This window comes from Podarcis vaucheri (assembly GCF_965113315.1).
Source record: "Podarcis vaucheri genome assembly, chromosome: 11".
Lineage (NCBI taxonomy): Eukaryota > Metazoa > Chordata > Lepidosauria > Squamata > Lacertidae > Podarcis > Podarcis vaucheri.
In genome coordinates, this window is record NC_138749.1 from 46,412,562 (window position 1) to 46,438,210 (window position 25,649).

Below are 25,649 nucleotides of genomic sequence, written 5' to 3' on the forward strand. Positions count from 1 at the left end.
TTTCAGATTTGACTGTTTGACTGAAAGTAAACCAGTATTTGTGTTTGAATGATGATACTGAAAAACAATTAATGTTGCCTTGCGTATTTCTAATGTGCATCATGTTATTGGTGCTTTGAAAATAAGAAACAGAAGCAAGGCTATAACAGATATTGGATTATCTCAGAACACCCATTAATAATTGGTATAGCAAGAATAATATGAGACAGAGAAAAATCAGAAACAGCAGCTCTGTTCAATTGATTCCAGGAAACAGCCATAACTAATAGCTGCAATACAAATGCTTATGTCCCCCAAACCAAAAGATGTTATAAATCCTTAGAGCCTAAGATTGAATAACTCACTGGCTTTGGGAAGAATCACAAGTACTTTACAGATGTTAATGTTGCCTAGTCTGTGAAACATCCTCTGAGGGACTCCATTACCTCCCATGGTTACTTGTTCTGCTGTTAACTTATCATGAGAATAGTCGGCAGTAGAACAAATTACAAAGGGAAGCCCATCAATCAGGGATAGCTGTGATTAAAACCAAGCCTATAGAATCCACCATTTTCAATGGTGTACTATAGCTTCCTTATTTATAGTCCAATAGAGTCCAATTTCAGGCAACCACAGACATACTTATACCTGGATTCGAAAGGTGGTTAGATCTTAAATTCTAGCACCTTTTTGTAGTCAGTAAAGACTGAGTAGATCTGTGAAGAGTTTTATGAGTGTCAAAAGGATGTTCTCTCTCCTAGTTGATGACCAAACAGAGGCATAGCTTGGTACATTTATTACTGGAAGGCAACATCATCAGTCCATGGTCAGTCACAATAGATAATAAGGCTAAAAGCTCTGTCTAGGTGCTCCCTTCTGATGCACCTTACTATATTCCAAGTTTAGCTCCTCTCTCACAATGGAATGTCATTCATGATGGTGGATGGGAAAGATGGCACTTCCAAGATGGAGTCTATGGGATGCCAGCCACCATCTTTGCCACTGAAGGTGGCATGAGTTGTAAATCCGTGGAGATGATCAAAAGGATGTCCAGTCTTGGATTCAGTGCTAAGATTTCTTTTAGATGACCATGCTGCAAATTTATTTCCCCTCCCTTCAATTTTCTCCTCCAGATCAGTCCTGCACAACATGATCCACCAAACTAATTCCATCAGACAAGTTTTGGGGCCTGTCCATTGTTTGACAGCTCTCTTGTGGTGTTTATTCTTCTGTTTTGTTTCATAGCCTCCAGAAGACCCAGCGGACTCACAGATGCGGCACTGTGAGCTGTGCTTGGCTTCCTAGATTTCAACAAGTTGCACAGACCTGCTGAAAAACAACGCAGTTTTTAAAAAACCTGGGCTTTAAAAGATTGGAGCCCCAAAGCTGCGAGCTAGTGTCTAAATATAAATCCAAATATCTTTGATGCTTTGTCTTACATTCAGAGTAGGACAAAATAACCAGATTATGATCTAAATATTGTCATACACAATAGCTGCAGGTATGGCTATATCAATATGAATAGCAATTTTACGGCAATATATATTCGCTTCCAGCTATTCTTGCCTGAACCTTATGAATAAAGGCTAACCTTGGAGCCTATCATGACAAAAGAATCTAAACAACAAAGGCATTGGAAAGAGGCATAAGTACAATAGCCAGAGTTGCATTTTACATTGGAGGGAAATTGCGGGGGTGGGGGGGGGCGGGTGGACAGGCGAAAAGTATTTTTGGTTTATGCACTGGGACTCTCGATGGTATATTGTGATTATTTTTCCACACTCGCACCTGATCCCAACGTTTCCTCAGCAGGAGTTACGTACTCAAAAGTAGCATATAATTGAAATAACTTGTACGCTGAATGTGATGTGAATGTTTTGAGTTAAGCTAGACAGGACCAGGTAGGCAACCATTTCCATTCCTTTACTCTGATGTAGACATTAATTTTCCTTACGGTGTAGGGTTTCAGTCAAGAATGTTTATATTTTCAGCAGGTGCTGATGCCCCTCCTTCTTCAAGCTTTCAGGGAGAGGTGAGTCACAACGGGCATTGAGAGCGATCTGTTTTTGCTGAGGCTGCATTGTAGTTTTCTATGAGGAAGTGGAGGCAATAGGAAAGATTGGCTGTACATGCATATTTTCTCCAACCAACAGCTCCTCCATCTTGTCTTGAGCAAGTTTCCATCTCTTTGCTTTCATCTAGGGGTGGGCAAATCTTTCAGTTTAAATGAGAAATCCTAGATTGCTCCTTTTCCACAAAGGTTTCTTTTTTAAAAAAATAGTTTGCAAAAATATTCAAAACATTTTGAGTGCCTTTCTCTTAATTCACTCATTTATAAGAAATCATTCCTAATGGACTTTTGCATGTTATTTACACCAATATGCAACTTTTGCGTACACTTTACCCTTGGCATGCTTTTTCGTACACAACTTTTTGGTTGGAGAACTTCATCAAAAAATTTGGTGAAGTGAGAAATTCAGATAGCTCAAGAAGTGTGAGTTATGTAGGGTTCATATTAACATGAAAGCTGAATGAATTTCTCCCCCTTCCATACTCTCATTTAGTCTAAAACTGCCCTGCCCCATACTTGTTCAGCACTTCTTAGACTCAGAAAATGGAAACAAGGCAAAGATTTGCATAGACTCTTGGCATAGCTGTGACATTTCAAAGAAGACATCCACATGGTAGGTTCATGTAGATGTTGGGAAGCACGATGGGGAATAGTTAATTTAATTTGTACAAAGAAACAAGAGCATTGCCTTGCTGATATTTACCATGGATTAACTATCATGGTATCATTAGCTAACAAAAATATTGTGACTTTAGACTCACTCAGTGATTCTTCAGTTTTGTCTAGTACTACTTCAATCAACATCAAAGGTAAGTATATTTTCTTTGGTTAGAGACCTTGCAACATAGATCACTGTATCATCTTAAAGGACTTCTAAATTATGAAAGAAAACCCATCTTTCCTCTCCTCCCACCTCCCTATCCCAACTCATAAATCTGCCATGCCCTTTAAGCGATAGTACTGCTTGCACAGTTTGTTATTCAGTACAGAGTCAATATTTGACTAATTCATTGAGAAGTGTCTCTCAGAATTATTATTTCAAATTCAGGTCAAATATATCTTGTTTCCACTAAATCAAGACAAAAAAATATTTTATGTGGATATACAAAAGATTTGGTTGCAATTTTTATGGGGTATGATTGTTTTTTCCACCCATAATTTCCAGATGAGGAATCTTGAAATATCATAATAAAGTCATTATTTCCAGTCCAGTGTCCTTATACGCTGTGGAAGGACATTCAACATACATAAATTTCTGAATAAATTATTGAAATCTACTATCTGCATCATTGCGGAAATAGCAGAGTATTGTGCCACTGATTTCTGGATTTATTGCCTTTAACGTAAGTCATCAAAAAGTTGATGAACCAAAGCAGGTCTGGGGAATCTGTGACTGTCCAGGTATTATTGGACTGCAACTCTTATCATCCCTGAGCATTACCAAAAAAGAGGGCAGAAATAAGGCAACATATTCAAACTTTTATTAACACACAAAAACAGAATAACCAATAGACACCATACTGATTCCCAAAAGTGATCCCCAAAGTCAACACAAGAACAATTTCATTACCCATGGGCAGCAGCCAGCTCACAGCATAACTTCACCTGGCTCCATGTTTGTTTGCTTATTACAATTGTATTCTACCTTCCCTCCAAAGAGCAGAAGGGGACGTCCATGTTTTCCTTCCTCCTCATTTCATCCTCACATGAGGAAGATTAGGCTGAGAGACTAACTCGCCCAAAGTCACCCAGTGAGTTTCATCCCTGAGCAGGGATTTGAAGTCTGGTATCCCAAGTCATAGCCCAACACCATCACACCACACCACCCTGCTCCATGAGCATAAATATTAACTGAAAGGCTAAAGAGTCAATGGCAGAGCAGATGAGGACACTGGGGCCTGCTTTAAACCAAGTTCAGCAAGGTTGGGAAAGCCTTGCCTTGGCTTCCTCTTCAACCTTCTCTTGTACTTCATGCAGCTCATTGTAGCTCTTGTCACTCCTTTGTGCATATGAGCATAATATTCCTTGACTCTAAAAACAGAGGCTAAAAGATATATTTTGACTTTCACAAATAGCAGCGAGGCATAATATATTGGTTCATTTTACACAAAAGGCTTACATCTCACTTTATAGCCCCTCAAAGTGGCTTGCAAAAGAGTCTCAAAACAAAAGTCCCGCTTGAATCAAGTATTGCAAAAACAGAAATTATCCAATGTCCTTATGTAACCAGGATTATCCAGGTAATGTTTCCTGAACTTGACCTTGTCATCCAGCTCTGGTTTCCTACCACACAGCAGCTCCCACCAAATTCCTCTGGGGCTAGTGAGTGGGACGAAGAATCAACTGGATCTCACTCAGCTGGTGATGAAAGCAGCCACCTCTTGCTAGTAGTTGCCTGATGGCAGTTCCAACCCAAATCCCTTGAAACAAGGAAGGGGGGCTGAGTGCTTGGTTCTCACTCAGCCTGCAAGGTATCTCTATCAGGAGATGCTCCCTTGAATTGGTCCCAGCTGCTACAGCACAGAACAGATTTCTGAAATATTTCTTGCCCACAGCAAAACAATATATGCTTGGCTTTCTTAAGCACAAACGTTTCTGTGTAATGCTGCAGTCAATTTCCTTTTCGACAATTGATTTTATTATACCCTATAGTCGGGCACCTACGGTGAATTTAAAGATTATCAGCAATATGTATTCTTGGAAGCAAAAAGCTCATGCAGTCTTAGAAGCAGTTCTGCTGGCTCTTCCTGTAACTGCAGTTCAAAATTTAATATCCCCAGATTAAAGAAAGCATCTCTGTGCATTTCAAATGCTGAGAGAAGCAAAATTTTTGTAATGAACAAATAAATGATAAACATTACAATGAAGCTCATAAAAGGCCCAATATGTCTATCTGCAGCGCACAGCTTAATAGAAAATTGGGCTGAACTAATTGGAATACCTTGTTCTGGAAAATCCCCCGTCCCATTTATATTTATGCTAGTTTTTATCCTAAAAACAACCTAGCCTATTCTCTGCCTCCATTTATACAGAGTAAGTACCTTTGAATGTGGATCAGCAGCAGAAAGACATTTGAATCCCCCTTTCCCAGCATTCAAGTAGATAAATTGCTCCACTTTAACCCCTCCATTGACAAGTAGCCATTCAAACAATGGATTTTTAGACAAGCACAGGGAGAGCTAAGACAACCACATCAATGTCCCTTTCCTTGGGCTCATGCGCAGATATCCACATGGACAAAAGATGAAGAGCTGAATGCCAGATATAATTCAACTTCTCAGGGAAATGCATTGAGTAAGCTAAAACAGGTGATTTTACTTCTTAATTTCTTGAGTGACAAAGGGCTGATTTACACACATATTTTGCACATTAGGTGCAGACAACTATATCCCACATGTTCAGTGCTTGCAAACATACTGTGATGCACATGCAATTAAGAAGCCAGTAATGCGCTGTGGGTTAAACCACAGAGCCTAGGACTTGCCGATCAGAAGGTCAGCGGTTCGAATCCCCGTGACGGGGTGAGCTCCTGTTGCTCGGTCCCTGCTCCTGCCAACCTAGCAGTTCGAAAGCACGTCAAAGTGCAAGTAGATAAATAGGTACTGCTCCGGCGGGAAGGTAAACGGCATTTCCATGCACTGCTCTGGTTCGCCAGAAGCGGCTTAGTCATGCTGGCCACATGACCCGGAAGCTGTACGCCGGCTCCCTCGGCCAATAAAGCGAGATGAGCGCCGCAACCCCAGAGTTAGTCACAACTGGACCTAATGGTCAGGGGTCCCTTTACATTTACCTTTAATGTGCTTTCACCTGGTGTGACATTTTAACCACATCCATGCTTTATGGTTGGCTGTGCATTTGTTGGTTGTTTAGTAGCACCACTTTATAAAGAATGAATGGGGGCGGATTGCCCTCCTCTGTTGCCACTTGGTCTAAACACCCAGTTTCCCACATGGCGGGATCTGTGTCAGATAGTAACAATTTAGGAACCTGCAGAATTTCTGCCAGCTTGAATTAAACTGGTGTAATTTGCACCTATGATCAGGGCAGAGGCAGCACTGTAAACCTGAACTATAGAGCAGAGGTTTCAAAACAACTCCTGAATAGCATGGAAGGAAGTATAAACATGGCAGAAAACCCATTAGTCCATGGATGTATAAGGGAGCGGGTGGCGCTGTTGTCTAAACCACTGAGCCTCTTGGGCCTGCCGACTGGAAGCTTGGCAGTTCGAATCCGCATGATGGGGTATTGCTCTTTCCCAGCTTCTGCCAACCTAGTAGCTTGAAAGCACACCAGTGCAAGTAGATAAATAGGTACTGCTCCAGCAGGAAGGTAAACAGCATTTCAGTGCACTCTGGTTTCGGTCACAGTGTTCCATTGCACCAGAAGCAGTTTAGTCATGCTGGCCACATGACCCGGAAAACTGTATGTGGACAAATGCCTGCTCCCTCGGCCTGAAGCAAGCCAACCCCATAGTTGGCTTTGACTGGATGTAACTGTCCAGGGGTTCTTTACCATTTTGCCTTAAGGGAAAGGTTTCTGCATCTACCAGCAAAAAAAAAATAATAACAAATTTTGACATAATATCATTCTATGACCTCACTAAATGGCATACATCTAATTGTGTGACCTGGCTCCATTGAAAAATACTGGCTGCACTGAAATTCTAATGTTGTGTAATGACATTGGATGGCCTCTTGTGTTTGATCTGTTATGGCTGTTTCACACAAGAGAGAGGCAGAAAAATGAAAAAGAAGTCTCTTTTGGGACTATACATTTCCACCAGTCTGGATCCTTCAGACACATTTGTAACCTGGGGGAGCTACAAACATAAGCAGCCTTTCTCTCCTTCCACTCACTCTTATCCATTTGTTATGTCTCTTATCCTTCCAGTTTTCTCAGCTGACTCCTTTCCGTTCCCATTCTTGTGTTACAGAATAGAATTTGACGAATGCATGTTGGGTCCTAATGCCCTACTGTTTCATTATCGCCTATCCTTCTTCCCCCACAGCTGCTGACTGCCCTTTAGCAGATATGACCTAATTATACCTCCAGACGCACTGCCCAGACTTGTGCCCCGGGCAGGTCACTTTGGTGCTGCTAATGCAGACGTTTGACTTCACCCCTGGAGGCATACTCCATTGTCTCTCAAGACAGACAGATGCCAACAATGAGATTTTAAGAATAAAAATAAAACACCATGATTTTAATAATTGCCTTCAAAAATCGAGGACGATTCATCCACCACTCCTTATAATTTAGTCAGTAAATCAAGCATTTGCATCCTCATTTAATACATAACATGATGCTAGTTGCCCAGTAATTGCAGTTCATTAACAGGGAGAAGGCAAGACAAAAATGCAGGAATACATTTTGATTTTATTATTATTATTATTATTATTATTCTTTTGGTTCCCATTCTCTGGAACCAAATGAAAAGGGCAAAATCATCACATAACTGCCTTATTTTATGGTAACAAATCTATCTGATGATGTTTCCACACCATTTATTACTTGATACTTTACAATTAAAAGTTTTATTTCTTCTTCTTTTTTGCACCCTAAAAGTCATGCAAAAGTCTTGTTATCCTAGTTTATCTGACTGGCTCTAAGACTCAATTTTTTTTAGTTGTTTGTTGATTGGTTAAAGGTACTTTTGCAATAGCCTTTAATGGCATTTCCAGAGCAGTTTACAAGAAAGAATGGAAAGTTAAAATGTAAATGCAAACTAACCATAATAAACTAAAAGGCATTAATGTATTTAAGTTGTGAGTTTTTAGGAACTGTCTAAGCCCATCTAAAAATAGGACAGAACGTATATAGTAAAAGCATTATGGGCAGTAAAGGTGAACCAAAGTCTCCTCCAAAAGCCACCCATTTATTATGCTCTCCGGTTCTAAGTGTATTGGTTAAGTGAGCAATTATTTTTCATTGTGTCCTGACAAAAGATCAGGGACTGCATAGAATCATAAGAATGGTTTACTAATGGATGATCTATGACACATTCAGGTGAACATGACATGTTAATTCCCCAGAAGGCGAAATGATCCCATAACCCAAATGGATTGGTGACACACATATTTATAAACATGTCCCCTGTTTTCATCACTTTTCATTCACTTGGATCACTTGGCTGCGCTGCTAAAGTTCAATTGATATTGTCAAGGTATTTTAATTTACTCTAAAATGGTTTCTCTGCCCACAGCTTTTTATGCTATAATGGCCCATTAAAAATTCAAAACTGAAATATGCTCCTCTACGGATTGTTACCTTCCTTCCTCTCACCCTGGTTTTTGCAATTCATAGAGATTCATCCTCCGGACTGAACCAATACCTTTTCCTTTAGCATATATATTTTTAAAGGATATGGAAACTTTGAAGCATTAAAAATTACTGGAATTTAGGAGCAGAATTTTTACTGCCCTTCCTCTGAAAGCCTGAAAGCTGAAATTGGATAATTGCTATCACTGCACATCCTTTTTTCCCTTCTAGCTTTTGATCTTGACAAACCCTCTCCCTAATTTCCACATTAAGCACATAAAAAAGGAAGTACCCTGGTCCTCGGATTATCAGAAAATAGTTAGGGGCGCCCTTAATGAAATTTACAAGCTCCCATTTTATCCAAAGTAATGGAGGGAGAGAGAGAGAGAGAGAGAGAGAGAGAGAGAGAGAGAGAGACCCACCCACATGATCCTGACACACACACAAAAAAAAAATGCACAAACTCTATGCAATAGAATTAAATACATTTAGCCCCCTCCCCCATCTATCTCCATAGGCAACTATAGGGTTGTGGTGCTTATCTTGCTTTCAGGCTGAGGAAGCCGGCATTTGTCCACAGGCAGCTTTCCAGATCATGTGGCCAGTATGACTAAACCGCTTCTGGCACAATGGAACACCGTGACAGAAGCCAGAGTGCATGGAAACGTCATTTACCTTCCTGCCACAGTGGTACCTATTTATCTGCTTGCACTGGCGTGTTTTCGAATTGTTGGCTGGGACAAAGCAACTGGAGCTCATCCCATTATGCGGATTTGAACCACCGACCTTCTGATCGGCAAACCCAAGAGGCTCAGTGGTTTAGACCACAGTGCCACCCACATCCCTTTAGCCCTCTAAAATCTGCATCTTACTAAGTTATCACAGAAGGTATGGGGACATGGATTTCTCTTGCAATTCCACTGTGTTTTACTCAGAGTAGACCCATTGAAATTAATAGACTTCAGTTAGTCATGTCTGTTAATTTTGTTGTTGTTTAGTCATTTAGTCGTGTCCGACTTTTCATGACCCCATGGACCAGAGCACGCCAGGCACTCCTGTCTTCCACTGCCTCCCGCAGTTTGGTCAAACTCATGTTGGTAGCTTCGAGAACACTACTCCAACTATGACTAGCATTCAGCAGAGCCACAAGCCACAGTTCTCTCCAGTTGATCACAGTACAGCCACATGAATTACAACTGCTGAAAACTTTCAATGATAGGAATTATAATAGTCTTGTTAACAAGACTAAGCAGATACTGAATGCATGGAGAAGGACAGGGAAGGACCACATCTGAAAGTTCAGTCATGTAGAAGATGGAGCAAACACTGTCTCTGCTGGTCTAGAGGACATGACCTGAATGAATGGACTCAAGAAAAGTCACTGTTGCCCCTTTATCACTCTTTCATGCATTCCTGAAAAGGAATGACTATTCTTAAAGTCTGCATGAGATACCACCCAGATAGTTAGTTTCTGGGAACACAGAACAATATATCTCAATGAGAAGCCAGAGGAGACAGTCTTTTCCTTTCCTTACTACAGCATATTGGAAACTGACAGGCTGAAGGGCAGAATGGCACATTCCTAATGTGTCAACTGTGTATGAGGGATGGTAGTGGAATATGAGTTTATGGATTGAACTAGAGAAAAGGGGAATTTGCTGACCCGAACCACTTCATTGTTGAGTGTTGTGAAATTCCCTTGTCACCCATTTGTTATGCTTGTGTTTGTCGATGAAGTGCGGTGGTTTATAGCATGCAATGAACCACACGTAAGGTTTGTTGGATTTCAGTGGAAATCAAACTACGTATTTCCTTCCTATAAGATTCAGCATACCTCTACTCCAGTTATTAGGGCTGTGATATGTGGAGTACAGAGAGCATTGTGGCATCTGATCAGAGAAATTAAATACCATACCCTGGACTTTAGCCCAGGCTAACTCCATACAACTTTTAGGACCGGTTATTGCAGCTCACAGAGGGCATTCACCATGTCCAGGATCAAGTTCCATCACTATGTTTGTTTGACATGCCTGCAAAGATTCTGACAGATCACGAGCCACCTTTACAAACCCCATAAGAGCCCAGCAACATTGGAATGAGTGGTTATTCAACTACAGAAGTATGACGTATAGGTAAGAAATTGCTGGCCCTGACTCCAGCTGAGCAATGAAGTCACTGTTCCCCGTGATTAACTGATGATATATCAGGTGGAAGAGGACAAAGGGAGATGGTCATCTCAGGTGGCAGATCCTGGGGAGATGACAGGACAGCTCTCTAGCCATTCCTCATGAGCCCCCTGGCCATACCCATCTGTTGGGAGGATATACCTGTGAGTTCCACACAGCCTCTGCCCTTTGCCACCTAAATTAGCATGTCTCGCTTGGGCGTGGTAAATGGAGCTCTTTGGTTGCCAGTGTTGGAGTAAGATTCATCTGCCAGATGTGCTTATTTGGAATGGGGAGGATGCCACCTTGCCCTCCACTTTGGCCAGCATATGTCCTATCATGCCCCAGGTTGATGAGTTGGGTTCCAGATCAAGAATGTGGGTGTCATATATGCATGTAATATTTAAGAAAGCCACATCCTGTCTCGCCCATATCTCTCTCACAGTTTGACTGTCTCTGTGTCAACCACACTCTAGACTATGTTAAAACTGGAACGATTGTTGCTGTTTTGAACACTTTGGTACATCCACTTGCCTCTGGAGCCCAAGGACAGGCTGTCTGGGAACCACATGTGTATGTGTGTTACCAGAATCCACAGAGGCAGTTGCCTTATACTAATTGGTCCAACTACCTTGGCATTGTGTACACTCACTAGCAGGATCTGCAAGAGTTCCAGCCCTATCTTGAGATGCCAGGTCCTCAATCTGCAACTTTCTGCATGCAGAACAGTTGCTCTGCTCTCTTCTCCACATAAACATGGCACCAGTCCACCCTAAATGTTGTGACTGGATCTTTTACCATTGCCACTTCTCTATAGTTGAATCCAATCCTCTACCCTCAAGTTCATCCATTTAATATACAATGTAGTTACTTATAAGAAAATGACTACAATACAGGTTTGCCTGTCCACTTGGTTGTAGGTCCTATAACTGATTCCAGCTACAAAAGCTGAGACTGCTGAACAGACTCTTGGGTCTTGTTTGGGTTTCGTTTTTTTATTTGGGAGGGTTTGTTGCTCTAATTGATATTAATTTTTGTAACTTTATTTTTAGATCTTAGTATGATTTATGTGACAATTGTTCAATTTGGTTGTGTACTTTGTAATGTGTTTCATTTATTGTTTATGGCTACTTTTGTTATATTTGTAATTATGTAATGTTTTCATGTTGTAAGCCTCCTTGAGCATGGTTTGGACTATGAGAAGGTGGCCTGAAAATAAAAGGATGTATGTGTGTATGTTAAATGAGAAATAAACAAAAAAAATCAGTGGTGGTGGCAAGCTTCAATTAAAATCCTTAAGTCACATGGGGCTAACGTTTAAGCATTTTCTGAAAGAAATGGTTGGTTTGCACTAAGAAGGTACTGTTTATTTCAGCCTGCACAGTCACCCTTCGTGTGGTTTTCAAAACTGGCCTCAGTTGCTGAATGGGTTATTCTTCCACCATTCATAAAGCAACATTGAATTCTGCATTCTTCCTTGAACTCTGGAACCCAGACTTGGCTAGAGACATCACTCAAACAACAATGCTGAGCGAATCTGAAAGGTTCTGAGTTTGATTCTAATTGCTGTGTGCAAAACTGGAACTCATACTGACAATGTGACAAAGCAAATGTGTCACTTCCCGTGCAATATTTACATTAAGTAAATACAAGCTTTTCATTTACGGAACTAATCTGCACATGCTCCCCACCGTGCTGTTTCGTGCCCAGTAACATCTTTGAAAGGATTGGGAGGCAACATACTGTACTGGAAGGCTTGAAATTCTGCTATATTGCTTTGGGGGAAAGAAGAAAATTGTTGACGTGACCCTTGCTTAGGGCCTTTGCAGATGATTTAAAATGTGGCATTCTGCTAATTGCATTAGTGCAGCTCCACTTTCTAGCGGGAGGTGTGGCCCCTCTGCAAGGGTAAGCCACGAAGTTCTTTCTGACCCTCCAATTGTACCTATTTTCCGAGGACAGTCCCAGATTTACAGAAGCCATCCCAGTTTCTGATTTCATCCCAGAATATCCCACTTTTCTTTAGGCCATCCCTATCTTCACCTGAGAAATGTTGGAATGGAAACCTCTATTGTTATCAGAGAAATGTTGGAGGGTATGAAATAGGATGTCCCTATTTTCACCGCAGAAATGTTGGAGGGTATGCTATTTGGGGTGTTGTGAGAAGGAGATATGCATTCTAGAACCACAGTAGGGAAAAATATGGCATTCAAATATGAGCTATGCTTTTCTTTGGATGTATATTTGTAGGCATATGGTGTGTGTATATCCAGCTTATATCCAGTGATGTCTATGCTACCCATACATAACAAAATATGAGTAAGAGTGTAAAAAGGACTGGAGAGCTTGGGATTGAAGACTGAATGGTGTAACAGTAATCTTCAGCCTCATCATAAAGAGGTGATATACTTCATCACGATGTCTTCTCCTACAACTTAAATTTCACTCACAACCTACAATCACAATGGATACCCTAACTAAGGGGAATATTGCATTTCTCTAACAAAATATGGCAGCCCGGACATTGGAATACATGACCAGTCTCCACAGAAAAAGAAAAACTACTGAAGATGTCTGTGTTGCTCATCTCAAACTAGGAGTAACAATTAGGCTTGTATAGCATATGGGGAGGATCCGAGATCTTGGGATACTGAACAGAACAATATAAAGGGGGTCTTCAGTTTCATCTTTCATCTACCAATGGAGGAGGCTGGGCATGTGAGGGGCATATGAGGAAAACATGGGGAATTATAAAATCATTTACCTCTTTATCTAGCAGTGTGCTCAGTTTCCTTTTTTCTGGAAGATAAATCTTTCAGAAATGTTGCTACCAAATGTGTCAACCACAGCTGTCAGAAGATGCACTGCCGAGATGTGTAAATGAGATCTCTCTTTCATTTCTATGGTAACCTCTCTGTGTGAATAGAATTCATAGACTCCAAATATCTTGGCTGGTCTTTTGTAGGCTGATCTGCCAACAAAAAGGTGTGGAAACAATAATGCAAGATGTGCAAAATGTAGCAAATGGAATGTGTCAGTCAAAAGTAGCTAATCGTCTAAAATTTACATCTATTCTCCAAGTTGTGAACAAAAGAATAATGCAGATTCAAGCTTACATAAGAAGCTTAACTCTTGAGGAACCTTGACAGATTTGGTTAAAATTCAGATTATATATATATATATATATAGCGAGATAAAAAGAGTGATTTGTATGTCAGCGGGAGGAACATTTTAAGAATGGTCTCCGGAGCATCTGTTATCTCTGGCTAGCTCACAGGTTCTATACACAAAATGGTTGCAATATATTACAAGGTGCTATAAAAATAGGTATGCATGCCAAGAGCACAAATCCCTTTGCCTAAAAAAATGTGCCTGTTTGTCTTATGTGGAGAACATTGCTATAGTTAATATGACATACAGAAAGATAATAATAATAATGAATTATCTTAAAATACCACACTTTTTGCTTTCTAAACATTCAAGATGGGCCTCAGAACCCCAGCATTGAACCCAACCACTACTGAAGTTCAATATTTTGCACCTTCTCACTAAATTAAGAAACGGTAGCTTGTGTTTTTGTGCTGTTATTAAACTACAAAGGAATGATGGAGCTAGTACTGTACCAAATCACAGCCTCCAATTTTTCAGAACTTCTCCTTTCCCTGAAAGCCTCTTTCTCAAAGTGCTTAATAATTTCTTTCTAATTTTGGTGGGTTCAGATTCCATCTTACCTTGTTCGTTGCAATGTGGCTATGGGTGGTGCATGCGCTTTTCTTTCCGTCAAACACTTCGCCGGCAACATAAAGTTCTTTTGGCGGCTTACAATAAATACAGTCTAAAACCATTTTTGAAAATGCAAAATTAAGAACGTGCACTTTTAGGGGATTGTCAAGAGGGTTTTGGACAATTTAGGAAGGAGGGGAGGTGAAGAAACGAAGAAAGAAGAGCGCTTTCCATAGCCACATATCCTGGGTTTAGTCGACAAAAACAGATAGTATGATAGTTGCCCATTCAACCTTCTCTGAGCTATAGCAACAGTAATAGAGACAGCAGCTTTATCATGTTATAGCGTTTGCACTAGTTAATGAAGCATCATCGCAAGCTATCAGTATAAGTGACAAAGCTAGCCCTGGGATATTAGGGTTTCTCTCATGTCGTTTCCTTCTTGCTCTGTAAGTTTTACAAAACGACTAGTGAAAAGTCTGTGAAATGTCTTGGGTACATCAACTGGTGTGAAGGGAGACCCCCAGGCCCTTTCCCCATCACTCCTGCTTCATTTTCTCCAGGAGTTTTCTCTCCCACTAAATCTGTATTTCTTCTACCCTATGTCTGGATGCAGGACTGGCTTAGCAGGAATCCATTAAAAGAATAAAAAAAATAAACACATCCCTTCCATACTGGGCAAACATTTCTGCCACAGCAGATCTAGGGAGTTGTGAGCTTCTTTCTAGGAATGGGAAATATGTTTGGTTAAGTTCACATTTGAATGCTAATTTACTTAATTTGCACTGGGCTCATCTGGACTTCCATTTGTGCAGTGGTTTGTAGGGGCAGATCCAGGTAGATCCAAGCACAGATCCAGGTAGAAGCAAGGGGGGTTGGGGGGGTTGCCCCACTGAGATAACCCACTGCTGAATCGGAACAAATGTCAATGTAGTTTTAGTATTTGTTCCATTTCAGCACCCAAAGCATGGACCTGTGCCTACATATTGCAACACTAATGGAAGTGTGGATGAGCCCATTCCTGAAACAATATGCAACCTGAAAGCGAAATTTTGCAGTGCAGTAGTCCAGCCAGGAGTACAAAATGCACTTACTAGGCTAAAATGTGCACATTTCTGAAAGTAACATACAAAATGCATTACAGTGGTACCTTGGGTTAAGTAATTAATTCGTTCCGGAGGTCCATTCTTAACCTGAAACTGTTCTTAACCTGAAGCACCACTTTAGCTAATGGGGCCTCCTGCTGCTGCCCATGCCGCCGGAGCACGATTTATGTTCTCATCCTGAAGCAAAGTTCTTAACCCGAAGTACTATTTCTGGGTTAGCAGAGTCTGTAACCTAAAGCGTATGTAACCCGAGGTACCACAGTACATTCATTGAAGCCCCTTGCTCAAACATGTAAAAAAACCAAAATGTATTAAGCCGTATATATTAGGATAAATTTGCACTAGGACACTGATCAATTTCACAATGATTTTATTTTATTTTATAAAAAGTCGCAAAACTGACCTGGAAATGTGTAGAAGGAAAAATGAAAGAAACCAAAGTGTCCGTTTTGACCATGTCTACTTCACATACCCACAACTATGCAAACCCAGTTTCCTGTCTCATGATTTGCACTCCAACTGGTTCCCATAAGCCCCTGATCCCATTGCAACTGGGACTGTTCCCAACCTGCCCTGGTCCATGCACATCTTTGCTTCTCTGTTCCTTACATCCCTTCCTGCACCCCATTTCCTTCCCCTTCCCTTTTTCTCATGGCTTGCATCTTCCTCCTCCACCATCTCTTCTGGATTCCACTCCCACCCCCCAAAAAATCACATGAAACTTCTGCTCTTCCCATAGAGACACTGGCTTTACCTTTCAAGGTTCAGGAGGTGTGGTTCATTTCATGAAGGCAGATACCAGCGAGAAGGGGGGGGGGAGTGTGAACCAGTGATCAGAAACATGAAAATAAAGTCTAGCAATGGAATGACTCAGATTTCCCTAATACCAGATGCTGAAATAAACATTCTGTCTCACCTTCCAGTCCTCTTACCAATAATCAGCTTACAGCACACAGCTTAGCTCTTTCCCATCAGTGGGCTTCTCTCCACCTTTTTCTCCAACATCATTATTTTTATATGGCAATTTTGAGATAAATGTTAAAGATATATAATCCTGGGGTGAGAAAATTCATAAGCATGGAAAATAGCTCTGAATGAAGATGTAGACGCTAACACAATGAATAAGAAACCGGAACAATGGCATTGCATTGTTGGCTTTCTCACAGAGATGCTTTGGGATTAAATATGTGTGATGTACCCAGATAAAACTTCAGCAACTAATAACAGAATCTAGCTCCATTGTATCCTGCTGTAAAGGAGGAAACAAATGTTTGTTTGTTTGTTTGTTTGTTTGTTTTGTTTTGTTTTGCAGCAGCAGGGCTTGCTGGGGCCCATTGCACAACAATGTTTACAGGATGAAATAACTGAAAAAGCCTACCCAAGAATTTACACACACATACAGGGCACAGAACTCCTGGGTGTTTAATGCTCCAGACATAGAAAGGAAGGCCTGAAGTTGCACCCCCTGGGCATAGACAACGGGAGCTGAGCCCATGGCACAGACTTGAACTGCTGACCTTACGATCGTCAAGCCCAAAAGGCTAGGTGGTTTAGTCATGTGGTTTAGTTATGTGGGTACACATAACTGACACACAACAAAGTGGCAGTTAAATTTCGGGCTGGCGGTTGAAAAGAATAGTGGAGTCAGGTAAAAGGGATTATTTTACTTTACTGATGTTGTGAATGATGGCACTGAACGTGAGTCAAGAACAAAGAAAGTGGTTTTCTCTCTTCCCATATAATCCTTGCAACAAACCTGTGAGGTAAGTTTGATTTGGAAATGGTGACTGCCCCCCCCCCAAGGTCACCAAGTAAATGAAGTGATCTCTCTGATGTATCTACAATGAGCTATAGAAAAGTAGGGCTTTGCTTTAGTAGTTGTTCTCATTATTAATATTAGCTGACCCTTTGCCTCTTGCTGAATTAGCTGAGTTTTGTCCCATTGATTTGCACTTTATTATGTGCCATATTAATTGTGCTCCCCTCCCCTATTGACTGCTTCCTTACTACCTGCCAGAACTTTGCCTTTTATCTGTCTATTTACTACTATCTTATTATGCACCCCTCTTTTATCTACCCTACTCTTTATGGCTGCTTTTCATCAGCATTGCTAGTTGTCTTGCCTTTCCATATATTGATCACCTCTCTGAATCCCTGATTCTACTTTTTTCCTGCAGTTATGCCATTCGTCTCTATGTTCATATTGTTAGGGCTGCTTTGTTAAGTAGATGGCTTGCTAATAGTCAAGGATGACCAGTTGATATGTCCCTAATAGGGGCTAATGGTTAGAATGGTTTCCCTTCTGAATGGACTATTTGCCCACAGGATGGGATCTGCGAACAGAGATATGTGCAGAAAGACCTGCTCCCTACATTGCAGGCCTTTTTCCATAAGGCCTGAGAGGCCAAGGCCCTGACTGATGGACAGACTCCAGCTACATAAGCTGAGGCTGCTGAACAGACTCTTGGGTTGCAGTGTTATTTGGGGGCAGGGGCTGTTGCTCCTTTTGCCGTTGTTTCTTTTTTTAAAAAAATCTTTATTTTAGATCTTTATGATTTATGTGGAAATTGTTCAGTTTGGTTCTGTGTTTTTTAATGTTTTATTTATTGTTGCTAACTACTTTTGTTGCGTTGAAGTTATGTAGTTTTTCATGTTGTAATATTATTAATAATAACCCTAAGAATTTTATTATTTATACCTCACCCATCTGTTCAGATTGCCCCAGCCACACTGGGTGGCTTTTAGCACATATAAAAACCACCTTGAGCATGGTTTGAACTGTGGAAAGGTGGCATACAAATAAAATTATGTCTGTATGTATGCACTGAAGAAGAGGGGGAGAAAAAGTATGTGAAAGAGAGCGGGGGAGCTGAAATGTTTTTAGCTAAATGCACCTAATTGGCCACTGTGATAATAGTATAAGGCAGAGGTTTTCAACCTTTTGGAGTGCACGGCTTCCTTGACCAACTACAGTGGTGCCCCGCAAGACGAATGCCTCGCAAGACGGAAAACTCGCTAAACGAAAGAGTTTTCCGTTTTGAAGGTGCTTCGCAAAATGAATTTCCTATGGGCTTGCTTCGCAAGACAACAATGTCTTGCGAGTTCCTGCTGGGTTTTTTTCCTCCCCCCCTTTTTCTAAGCCGCTAAGCTGCTTATCAGCTGATCCGATCAGCAGATAAGCCGCTAAAAGCCGGTAAAAGCCGGTAATAGCGCTAATAGCGCTAATCCGCTAATCCTTCAATGGGCTTGCTTTGCAAGACGAAAAAACCGCTAGATGAAGAGAATCACAGAACGGATTCTTTTTGTCTTGCGAGGCACCACTGTACATTCTTTCTGCAGTACCACTGTGTGGCTCAGGAGACCAGTTATGTCACCCCTTGCCTGCAGAGCTGGCAGCCTCACCCTTTTTAAAATCACCCTCCCTTTTGGAGTGTACCCTCAGCCTCCTCTCCTCTCCCCTCTCCTTGGGAGTCCTCCGGGCAGCTGCTGCCAGTGCCCGGCCTCTGAGCTTGCCTCCACCCCACCCCCAAAAGAGATGCCTCCTCCCACTGCCCTACCGGGGCCTGGGACTTCTCTGTCCATTCCCAACAGCAAGGCCTGGCAGACTGCCTGGCAGGGCTGCCTCACCCACTTGCTTGCTTACTCCAAGGCTACCTCAGCTCCTGGCAGCTAGCACCCCCTGGCCAGCCCCAGAGGCACCATTTGCCTGCAGAGCTTGTAGCTGTAGCTGCTGCAACAAACAGCTGTGCAAGCCTTTGGGAGGCAGAGACGCAAGATGGCATCAGAGGAGGGAAGGAAAGAGGGACAGAGTCCAGTGTTACCTGTGGCACCCCTGAGCATCATTCAAGGCACCTGAAGGTGCCATGGCACATTGGTTGAAAACCACTGGAATAAGGATTTGACTGGACAAGAAGTAGCTGAGGTGGGTGGGTGTTTCTGTGTGTACTTTGGGAAATATGAGGCAAGACTGCGTATAATGAGATCAGGGGTTCTCCAACTGTGGTTCATTCAGGTAGTGGCAACCCCTCAGAGAAATATCAGCTCTGCCAGAGACAGGGAACTCTGATCATGCAGGGTTCTGCATTTCAGGGTTAGGCTGCATGCAAATAAAGGCTCTGCAGACATTCTTCCAAATGTATGGCCTGTTACAGACGCAAAACCAATAGACATTGTCCCACTTTCCTCTCTACAAAGTTGGAGCAAATGTCACAGTGATAGCACTTCATGTACATAAGGCTCACTGGGCGCCCTTGGGCCAAACACTGTTTCCCAGCCAAACTTACCTCATAGCTTTGTTGTGAGAATTATATGGGGAGGAGAGAACCACATAGGAGACCTTGAGCATCACCATCAGAAACCACCATTGATGCAACCCAGCTTCTGGAGGAAAAGATGTGTTGCTCTTTGGGGCCTGTGGAAATCCACTGCACCTTCAGCAAAGACTGGGTTATGTCCACTGCTGATATGGTTTAAATAAATACCCTGAGACTCTGGCCCACCTTTTGCTCTTTGATTTCCATTCGTGGCTTCTTTGTGTATTCAGCAACAATTCAGCTTTTATCACTTATGCTTTCAACAACCCAGCATTGCTTCCTTGGTGGTTTAGAAATCCATCTAAGTCTTTGTTTCTTCCTCCTTTTCTCAAGCTTCTTGCCTGATCATTTTTTACCGTGTGGGTTTTTGTGTGTGTGGCTTCTTTTACCCTTGGCTTCAAACTTCCTTCTGCTCACGAGTGCCAGACAAGTTATTTCCCACCCCTAGTCCTATCTATTTTTCAAAACACTTATTTCCTCTACTACTTCAGTTCTTATTTCAAAACACTTATTTCCTCTACTACTTCAGGATCTTTGTACTGATTTGAAGATTCATCTGATCAACCAGATGCACTCTTTTTAACAGAATATAAAATACATGGACCAAACCCTGAATAAACACAGTAGTCCACTGAGAAAATAAGAAGAGTCCTACTGGATCAAGGCCCACCTAGTCTAACATCCTGTTCTTACAGTGGCCAAGCAGATGCCATAGGAAGCCCACAAGCATAACCTAGTGCAACCGCACTCACCCCACCTGTGGTTCTCAGTAACTGTTATTTAGAGGCATATTGTCCCCAAATGTGGAGACAGAACATAGCCATCATGGTTGGTAGCCACTGAATCATCATCCATCATCCATGAATTTGTCTAGGGTACCATAGTTACATCTTGCGTGGTGTAAAGAAGTGCTCTCTTTTGTCCATAAATAAATTCATGACAGTTACCTATAAGCATCTGCATACTATCCCTTGCTTTTTCCTGTAGGACTAATTGCAGTCATTAACCGTCATTAACAGTAGTCAACAAAAAAAAATAAAAAAAAATCATTCCAGTAGCACCTTAGGGACCAACTAAGTTTGTTACTGGTATGAGCTTTTGTGTGCATGCACACTTCTTCAGAATCTGCATGCACACGAAAGCTCATGCCAATAACAAACTTAGTTGGTCTCTAAGGTGCTACTGGAAGGAATTTTTTATTTTGTTTTGACTATGGCAGACCAACATGGCTACCTACCTATAAGTAGTCAACAGGTTTACCATACCCATTGAGCCAATCACCCATCTCCTCCTGCTCTTCTGAGAAATACCCCACCCTCTCACTATATATAAGGGTGTGGTGACTTCTGCTTCAGTGTATCTGAAGAAGTGTGCATGCACACAAAAGCTTATACCAGAACAAACTCAGTTGGTCTATAAGGTGCTACTGGACAATTTTTATTTTTATTTTTTATTTTGACAATTATATCTATAAGTTCCACTTTAACATGCAAAGGTTCTCTATAGTAATATGTACTTGTCTTCATTTTCAGTCAGCCCATAATGGGATGCAGGTGTACGCATGTCATTACAGGACTAGGAAAAATATTGTGTGACTAGAAAAAAATCACCTGAAGAGAGAAGGTATAATAATGAATCAGTCTGGTATAGTGAATGAGGTTTCTGCTGTTGACAGGCAGCTTCAGGAACTCTGCACTCCTTTCTTACGTTTCTTTAAATCAGACAGCCCTTGAAATAGAAGGCTTTAAAGCAGGACACATGGCCACTCCTGGAACACTTCAAATGCATTTCTTCCTGTTAGTAGCCTCTTTGTTCAGCAAGCATGTCCAAATTAGGAAGCATATTTCACAATGCTGATGCTTTTAGTGATCTGATAACACTTATAAGTAATTAATTGTGAGGAAAACTTTCCTCTCAAATAAAATGGTTAGGACATTTCCCTATGCATTCACAGCCAAAATCTGCTTAAGGGTTGCTTTCATGTCATTTTTATTATATTTTACAATATTTTTTTGTAGGAGTCAGGACTTTCCACACAACATATGGGCCTTTTCATTGGTTACCAGAATATTAACCTAATATGATCCATTTTGGTTTATTATTTTCACCAATATATCCATTTTTTGTGCACACTTTATCCTAGTATATGCATTTTCGTAAACATTGCTTGGCTGGCAAACTGCGTAGCAAAATTCAGTTAAGCACAATTTTTTAAGTATGTCTGTGCTTCAGTTCCCATCTTGCTTTGGAAGGTACAAATTTGGTAGGTCTGGCTCCAGATGAGACCTGAAGTGAATTTCTCCCCTACCTCTAACTGTGAATTATTATTCTTCTTTATTAAATTTGTATACTGCCCTTCTTTCTTAGATCTCAGGTCAGTTCACAACATAAAAATAGGATATAACAAAAATAATAATAATACATAATTCAAATAAAAAGAAAAATAAGAATTTCCCCTCCCACAACATGTTTAAAAGGGTGTTGGGTGTTAATCAGCCAAAGATCCAGTTGAAAAGGAACATTAGCACCTAAGGATGTATACTGAAGGCATCAGGTGGACCTCCATGGGGAGAGCATTTCACAAACTGGAAGCCACTGCAGAAAACACCCATTCTGTTGTTGCCATCTTCTGGACCGCCCATGGAGGAGGCACATGAAGAAGGGCTTCAGGTGATGATTTTGGGGCCTAGGTAGATTTATATGAAAAGAGGGAGGGGATTGTACTTGCCTGCCTCATACCCAACTTTCATATGTAATCTAAATCTGTAAATAGGCCCCACTCTTCCTTTATAAAAGACGGCACGGGTCTTCTTGTCGCATGAATTATGACGTCAAGTTTCACGCAAAACACAATTTGTTTGTCTAAAACCAATACAGCTTTTTGTTTCTATGATTATCACATGGAATGGAAACAGTTCGGGAGGGAGGGAAGACCCAAATGGCAGCTGATCTCTCTGCTGAGCCAATGGAATACATCTCACCACCTAATCTTTCCATCTCTACAGCCAAGCAGAATGGCACATGCAAGTCTATGGTCGTGATTCAGAGATTTGTTGTTGTTTAGTTGTTTAGTCGTGTCCGACTCTTCATGACCCCATGGACCAGAGCACACCAGGCACTCCTGTCTTCCACTGCCTCCTGCAGCTTGGTCAAACTCATGCTGGTAGCTTTGAGAACACTGTCCAACCATCTTGTCCTCTGTCGTCCCCTTCTCCTTGTGCCCTCCATCTTTCCCAACATCAGGAGCTTTTCCAGGGAGTCTTCTCTTCTCATGAGGTGGCCAAAGTATTGGAGCCTCAGCTTCACGATCTGTTCTTCCAGTGAGCACTCAGGGCTGATTTCCTTAAGAATAGATAGGTTTGATCTTCTTGTAGTCCATGAGACTCTCAAGAGTCTCCTCCAGCACCATAATTCAAAAGCATCAATTCTTCGGCGATCAGCCTTCTTTATGGTCCAGCTCTCACTTCCATACATCACTACTGGGAAAACCATGGCTTTAAACCATGGATTCAGAGATATGGGTACCCAAAGTAATGTGCACACAGATCGTTGGATCATGAACCTACTATTGCCCTTTTCAGTCTTATCCAGGATACGGCTCCCTGTGCAAGTCCCCCTGAACCCCCTGAAAACAATGAGTCTTAAGCTGCTGGACTGTGAAAAGGAACATAAACTTCAGAGGCATTACCTGCAATCTTCAGATGTCATTACTGTTTTCTTTCCATCCTTTCAGGATGACATCCACATATAGCTGGATCCCACAATGGGATGATTTAAGAAATGTCAACTACGCAGTCTGATTAGAGCAGGGCGGCTAACCTGCAGTCCATAAGCCACCTAACTGCAAAGAGATTTTTTGTGACCTTCATATCACCATTTTAAATCATGAGTTCCTAGTCTCCAGAATCAACCTTACCACATAATCCTTACCACCTTGATTCAGAACTAATTTCAATGTGATTTACTTAGAATTGTAGCCGTGTTGGTCCACAACAAATCTAGTGTTCGCCTGCTTCATCCCTTGGTTCAGAGCTGGGGAACGTGTCGGGGAACTCTAACTTTCATCAACCCCAACCAACATGGCCAATGGCTGGTTTGCTAAGAGTTGTAGTCCAGTAATATCTAGAGAGTCACAGGTTTCCCACACCTATCCAGTTCCTCCATAAGACCTCCATACACTTTTAATGGCTTTTGCAAATACCCCCCTACTATTTGGCCAACTATTCTAAAATCAATATAAAACAATGTTTCACTCTTTCTTCATTACAAATTTGCTCCCACACTGCTCACTTTCCTCAACCTGATGTGTGATTTGATATAACTGGCTCCTTACAACCATGGGGTAAAATCATATTATAATGGGAAAATAAAGTCACCTACTGCTACCCTCAGGTTCATATTTACTGCCGGTGCCCTCCTGTGGCAACAATGATGGATTTATTGACAGCAGGCATTCAGAACCTCCCACCCCACCCCAAAAATCTCTTAAGGAGAGATAATTGGCACAGATGCTAAAAAGTGTCACAGAGAAAGCTTGGGCTAAACTTTCTCCAGTTGCAAGGGCTTGAATGCATTAAAACAAGGCACAATTTAGGGGAAAGCTGTCTACATATAAAGACAAAGGGCAGGGCTCTCTCTTTCAATGTGGCATAGTCAAAGTCTCATAAGGCTTAGCCTTAGTCTTAATCCCCTTCAGTTGAAACTTCCTTGGCTAAAGGCTCATCTGCCAGCACTCTGTCAGTCCAGCTATTTCTCATGTCAAGCAGTGATGAGCAATTTACTGACACATTAATCCTGTATCACTCCTGCACCAGACTGACCTTTGGCCGAGTTTCAAGAGAATTAGATGTGATATATCCACTACTCAGGACTACCTGAGAGAGAGAGAGAGAAAGAAGCCAAATAAACTATAAAGCATTCAAAAGGATTGTGGCCTTTGTCAAGATCAAAAGAAATGTAAGTATCATCACTTTTCATTCACAAGAAGCAGCTTATTTTTAATACAAAAGCAGCACAAAGCTTATTAACGAAGGGGAAAAAATAAAGCCCTTTCAATAACGTTGAGACAAATATGTTCCAAAAGATTCACAGCTTCCTCTAACTCTGGCATATTATCTGACATTTGTAACCAATGCCCCCAGTAGTTTGCTGCCAGAGTTTATAAGATCACATAAGGGCAAAATTTATCAGATTTTGTTCCATCACTGAGTCACATCATCTGCTCCCTTCCTGATGCAACAGTGGCCATCTCTATTGCTATGCAAAGTGTTCAACTTTTGCCCTAAGTGCACCATCAAATCTTCTGATGAGGATATCCATACAGCATTCACCAAAAACAGGAGGGGAGAAGCTTGACACACAACTGGTACACACAACCTTGCCATTGGGAAAAAGCCTTAGCTCAGCAGTAAAGTCTCTGCTCTGGGTGCAAAAATCCTAAGCGCCTCCGGGTAGGATTGAGAATGGCTTGTGTCTGAAACCCGAGAGAACCACTTCTAGTCATTGTGGATAATACTGAACTAAGTGGACCAATGGTTCAGTATAAGGAAGCTTCCTATATTCAGACTTTAAAAAAATCCTTGCATGAAAATTCACTTTTTTTAAAAAAAAACACTCACATTTTATGAGATGCCTTTTAACATTTTTCCGCCCATTAACAAGTTCTAGGTGCTGTTGCTGAACACCTTGTGGATGGGAATAGACTGTGGAAGAATGGGATGGAATGGTGAACAATTCAACCCCTTGATTTACTTGTGGCAGCAGCCATCCATCTTCAAAGTTCAGAAGAGAGGCAGTACTCCATCATGTCCAGTCCTCCCAGGGACAACTGCAGCCTGATTCTGAAAGTGTGTGCCAGCTGATATCCTTTCTAGCTGTTCCACACAGCTAGGAGAACTTACGCAGTCTGAAATCATAACCAGCAGGCCGAATTGTGGATCCAACATTACAAGCTCGGGCAAAAGTTCTCTGTGATTTTGAGATTTTGAATTTTTGTGCATGCATTTTGGGATGGTGGCGTCTGCAATACGGCATT

General features: G+C 41.5%; 1 long non-coding RNA gene across 2 annotated transcripts in view; it reads right to left on the reverse strand.

Moving 5' to 3' along the window:
• Nucleotides 1-757: 757 nt before the first annotated feature.
• Nucleotides 758-25,649, reverse strand: part of LOC309514512 — a 30,263-nt gene continuing 5,371 nt past the window's right edge. Inside the window, exons 2-4 of one of the 2 annotated variants that reach the window (XR_014212029.1) lie at nucleotides 24,436-24,489; nucleotides 13,238-13,444; nucleotides 758-1,308 (exon numbers count right to left, since the gene is read on the reverse strand). This is a non-coding gene — a long non-coding RNA (uncharacterized lncRNA). Of the gene's footprint in view, nucleotides 1,309-3,393; nucleotides 3,481-13,237; nucleotides 13,445-24,435; nucleotides 24,490-25,649 lie in introns of those variants that run through there. The other variant, XR_014212030.1, reaches the window with a different exon arrangement.